This window comes from Brassica oleracea, chromosome C9 (genome assembly GCF_000695525.1).
Source record: "Brassica oleracea var. oleracea cultivar TO1000 chromosome C9, BOL, whole genome shotgun sequence".
Lineage (NCBI taxonomy): Eukaryota > Viridiplantae > Streptophyta > Magnoliopsida > Brassicales > Brassicaceae > Brassica > Brassica oleracea.
This window is the reverse complement of record NC_027756.1, coordinates 50,122,996-50,128,995: the sequence shown is the minus strand read 5'-3', so window position 1 is coordinate 50,128,995 and position 6,000 is coordinate 50,122,996. Positions and strand designations below refer to the sequence as shown.

The window sequence follows — 6,000 nt, the reverse complement described above, 5'->3', positions numbered from 1 at the left end:
AGATTATTTTTATATAAAAAATTGAATTGTTTATAACCATCTATTTTTTTTGGTTTTTTTTTCCAGATTGACGATATTGCTATGGCTGGCGATAGAAAGAGACTTAGGAACCTTGCGCCTAGAAACTCTTACGGGAGTACCTTTCTCGGACAGCCGGATCCATCAGCTTCTACCTCCGGCACATCATCCGACTTCTTCGACAAAATAAATCTTAATGCTTAGTTTTTTCGGTTTTAATTAATAATTTGTATTTTGAATGTTTTATATTATGGATATTATTATGTTTACGGATGTTAGATATTTTCTTTTAATTTTATCAAATTTAAAAAAAATTAAATCAAACTAAATTTAAACATTTGATTTTAATTAATATATAAAATTTGTAAATAAATACAAAATTTGAAAATAAATAAATAAAGTTGGTCAAATTTACGACCAATGAACATCTAAAGTCGATGTAAAGTGGTCGTTACCTTACGACTAATAAGCATCGACATTAGAGGTAAATTTGTCGTAAGGTTACGACCAGTGTACGACTAATATCTCTAGTCGTAATATTACGACCAATGTGCCTCTAATAATTAATTACGACCAATCGATTTTCGAAGTTAATTTTTCGTAATGCCCATATTACGACCAACTAGCTACTAATACTGTAGTCGTTAAGGTCATGTTTTCTTGTAGTGTATGACTAATTTATGGGGTTTAGGATGTATTACAAATTAGAACCGAACCCAAAGTGTTATTATCCAGATCTAACACATACTTTGTAGTTATTAGAATGGGACCTAGGAGGATGGACCCGAAAACTAAAAAATCTGAAATATACGATCCGAACCCGAACGCCCAAGCATAGTTTTGATCCTATCACAATACCGTCCTTACAAGAGTTATAAATGTGTTGTAATGATTCAAATTCAATGCCAATGTTTCAGTTGTGTTACTCTCGATTAATCATGGTTGTGTTTAGGGCAAGGCATAAAATTCGTAACACAAAATCCGAACCAAAAACCAAAAAAACTTAATATGTACCGTGTCCTAAATGTAAAACGTACCCGGATAGATCTTGTATGGTGTTACAAAACATATCCAAACCCGAAGTGTTATTAATCAAATATGAACAGGTAACTGAAAAAAACTCGAAAATCCAAAAAATCAGAAAAATATCCAAAGAAACCGATCCAAATGTCCAAAATAATATACAATATAAATATTTTAAAAATAAATATATACTTCAAATATTTAATTATATATAAATAAGTATATATTTCTTATGATTTGCTTATAAATTTTAGATTTTATTTTCGGATTATCCAAATCGATATGATATAACTCGAATCTGAATAATATATGGTTATTTTATAGGCTCTATGATGTGATAAAAATTGGTATGAACCAGTGTGTTATATCCTATCTGATCCATAGTTACAAAAAACACTAGTATAGGTCCTAGGATGTTTTTCAAAATAGAACAAAAATCCAAAAAACACGACCCGAACCCCCAACGGATATCCGAACGCTACATTTCTAGAATTTATGATGTAAATTTATTATATAATATTTACGAATATATCTTTTATAGAAGATTAAAATTTATTATTTAATTATAAAAATTTATAAATTGCTGACAAAAAAATAAAAAAAAAATTTTTAATAAATTTTACATTTTCTAAAAACTATTTTTATAAAATGACTATTTTGTTTTCATTTATTTTTTAACAAAAATTATATATGTGGCATCATTGTCAGCAAAATTAGATGATGCGGCAGATTATGTGATTTTACAAAAAAAAAAAAATAGATATGTTATTTGAAATTTTCGAAATTACATGCATGTTTTTGTACGGTCATATAACCTGAGTATAAATTGAACGTATCTTTATACGTTGTGTATTGAGTGCTTCCGGTCATTTAAGTAATGAGCAAACCGAGAGAAAAGTCGTAAACTCATTTGTTAATGCCCCGTGACAATTACATTCTTGTATTTATTTAGGTGGGAGTCTAACAGTTTGATCTTTGAAACTTCATTCTAATTTATTGTTTAATTGACTAAAAATGAATTACGTTAGGTTTTATTTGTTGTCACTTTCTAAAAGTTGTCTGTTTCAAACTTTCAATGAATGTACATTATTCAAAATTTTCAATTTCTTAATATGAATGTTTAATTGTATTCATAAAAAAAAGCTATTGTAATGCAAGATAAAGATATGAAAGTAATAGAGTTTGGATGGAAACAGAGTTTTCGCACGATAATTGCGTAGTCAACAAATTAACTAGCACTATAATCGTTGATATGCGGCAGCGAGAGTAAATTAGAGAGTTTTTTTTTGGTCAAAAAAAGTTAGAGAGTTATTTTGGTTATAGAAATTTAATTAGGATAAGTACAAACTAATTAAGCTATAAGAACAAAATTAATCTTCAGATGAATTTGGATCAATTGTCAAGTCAACCATGTGAGTCGTCGTTACCAAAAGGGAGAAAAGTCATACGAGTAGTTAATAAACGGGAGAAGAATTTTGTGGTGTGAGGGAGATTTATGTAATATAAAAAAGGCGGGGATGAAAATATGTTCTTCACTGTTTCCATTTTCGAATATGAAAGGCTCTGTGAAATCAATTAGTCTCATTCCTATTTCCTTTTGTTTCCTCTTCTTATTTCGTGATGAGTTTGCGGTTCCTGCTAGGCACTTGTGCCATCCTGAACAAAGGGAAGCAATTCTGGAGTTGAAGAACGAGTTCCAGATTCAGAAGCCTTGTTTTGACCGGACGGTGTCATGGGTGAATAACAGCGACTGCTGTTCTTGGGATGGTATCAGATGTGATGCCAGTTTTGGGGATGTGATCGAGCTGAACCTTAGTGGCAACTGCATCTATGGCCAGCTCAATTCCAAAAGTAGTATTCTGAGGTTTCAAAGCCTTCCTTTTTTAGCAACTCTTGACCTTTCAAACAATCATTTCAGTGGTAACGTTCCATCTTCGCTTGGAAATCTTTCTAAGCTAACCACACTTGATCTTTCGGAAAATGCTTTCAACGGAGAAATCCCATCTTCACTTGGAAACCTTTATAACCTCACCATTCTCAATCTCTCCCAGAACAAACTTATTGGTAAAATCCCATCTTCACTTGGAAACCTTTCGTATCTCACCGCTCTTACACTTTGTGCTAACAACTTGGTTGGTGAAATTCCATACTCACTTGCAAACCTTTCTCATCATCTCACCTTTCTTAGTATATGCGAAAACAGTTTTTCTGGTGAAATTCCATCATTCTTGGGAAATTTTTCACATCTGACCTTACTCGATCTCTCAGCAAACAATTTCGTCGGTGAAATCCCATCTTCTTTCGGCAGATTGAAACATCTCACCGACTTATCCGCTGAAGAGAACGAGCTTAGTGGTAACTTTCCTGTTACGCTACTATACCTAACAAAATTGTTATATCTATCACTCGATGACAACCAGTTCACAGGCATGCTTCCACCCAACATAAGCTCGCTCTCCAACCTGGAGATCTTTTACATACGTGGGAACGCTTTTACTGGAACTCTTCCTTCTTCCCTCTTTAGCATCCCTTCTTTGACTTGCGTTAGTTTGAAATATAACCAACTAAACGGTACTCTTGAGTTCGGGAACGTATCTTTATTATCATCAGAGCTAGTAGATCTACGCCTTGGGAATAACAACTTCGTGGGATCGATTCCCAGATCCATCTCCAAATTAGTCAACCTTCGTACACTTGACCTTTCGCATCTCAACACCCAAGGCTCAGTAGTTGACCTTAGCATTCTCTGGAACCTCAAGTCAATAGAAGAACTCGACATCTCCGACTTGAACACCGCCACTGCGATTGACTTGAATGCTATCTTATCACGTTTCAAGTCACTCGATTTTCTGAATCTCACGGGAAACCACGTCACGTATGAAAAGAGAAGTTCATTTTCAGATCCTCCGTTATTAAGAGAGCTGTACTTGTCAGGATGCGGAATCACCACCGAGTTTCCAGGGTTCATACGAACTCAACACAACATGTGGAGACTAGACATTTCCAACAACAAAATCAAAAGGTCAAGTCCCTGGATGGTTATGGGAGCTATCAAACTCTTTCTTACCTGAATCTCTCCAACAACACTTTCACCAGCTTCGAAAGTCCGAAAAAACTCCGGCAATCATCTTCTCTGGATTACTTTTCCGGCGCCAGCAACAATTTCACGGGCAGGATCCCCAGTTTCATATGCGAGTTGCGCTCTCTCACCGTTCTCGATTTATCCAACAACAAATTCAACGGTTCATTCCCACTCGGAAAGTTCAGCAGTGTTCTCCAAGCTCTGAATCTTAGACAAAATCGTCTAAGCGGACGTCTTCCAAAGAAGATTATATCCAGACGTCTAAAGTCTTTGGACATCGGTCATAACAAACTGGTGGAAAAGCTTCCAACATCTTTAATCAATAGTTCTTCTCTTGAAGTTTTGAATGTGGAAAGCAACATATTCAACGACACGTTTCCATCCTGGTTGAGTTCTCTCCCCGAGCTACAAGTTCTTGTCCTTCGCTCCAATGCGTTCCATGGACCGATACATCAAACTCGGTTTTCTAAACTGCGGATCATCGATATATCGCATAATCGCTTCAATGGAACGTCGCCATCGAACTTCTTTCTGAACTGGACGGCAATGCACTCTATTGGAAAAGATGGAGATCAATCTTACGGACAGTACATGGGTACAAGCTACTATTCCGATTCAATAGTTTTGATGAATAAAGGCATAGAGATGGAGTTGGTACGCATCTTAACAATCTACACCGCACTAGACTTTTCGGAGAACGAATTTGAAGGAGTGATTCCATCGTCCATCGGTTTATTGAAAGAGCTTCACGTGCTCAACTTATCAGGCAATGCTTACACCGGCCACATCCCATCGTCTATGGGGAACCTCTCGTCTCTCGAGTCACTGGACCTTTCCAAAAACAAGCTTACGGGAGAAATTCCACAAGAGCTAGGGAACCTCTCGTACCTTTCTTACATGAACTTCTCTCATAACCAGCTTGTGGGGCTAGTGCCAGGGGGCACTCAGTTTCGAACGCAGCCCTGCAGTTCTTTCAAGGGCAACCTGGGACTTTATGGCCCTTCGCTTGAAGAAGTTTGTGTAGATCATATCCACGGGAAAACATCACAACCGTCTGAAATGTCAAAGGAAGAAGAAGATGGTCAAGAGGAGGTGATAAGTTGGATTGCAGCTGCAATTGGTTTCATACCTGGTATTGCATTTGGATTCACGATGGGATACATAATGGTTTCCTACAAACCAGAATGGTTTATCAACCCTTTTGGTGGAACCAAACGCAGAAGGATAAGCACCACACGTCGTTAAAGAGGTAATCTTCTCAACTGTTTTTTTTTTCTAAAGTAAAACTATATACTAGATTGGTCTCAGTGAATCAATTAATTATGTATTGTTTATTCCCTATTTTGTATAGCTTTCTTAAACCTAAGGGAAGAATCTCAAAGAAGAAAATCAACCAACCAAACTAGAAGGCCTGCAAAGAAAGAAGGTTGGATTAAAATAATTTCTGATGATTCGAAATAATTTTGTTTCGCATCAGACAGATTATCACATTATAAGTTTTAGTTGTTGTTTGATCTTTTGTATTGTGCGTATCTGATTCACTATGCTCTCTGTATCTCTATATCTGAAGAACCATGTTTCAGTAAAACAGAAGTAGCTGATTTCACAGTCGCACATGTCTTTTTTACTTCTTTCTTTGTTCTGTCATATCATATGAGCAGTGACAAGTATCTTGAGAATCCATCATCACGGCGTAATAACATAAATATTTGACGTGAATACCCATCTTTTGTAAACTATTTGTGGAAGAGATGCTTCTTAGTTCTCGTTAGAGAGGAAAAGAGTAGTACGGTTTACAGAGCAGGTTTTTGAAACGAGTTTTTTTATTGCATGTTGTGTAAAAACGTTTGTTGAATGCTATTTTAAAATATACACAA

General features: G+C 35.8%; 1 pseudogene; it reads left to right on the top strand.

Annotated features, from left to right (window-relative positions):
• The first annotated feature begins 2,594 nt into the window (after nucleotides 1-2,594).
• On the top strand, nucleotides 2,595-5,646 carry LOC106316286 (annotated as a pseudogene).
• Nucleotides 5,647-6,000: the final 354 nt, after the last annotated feature.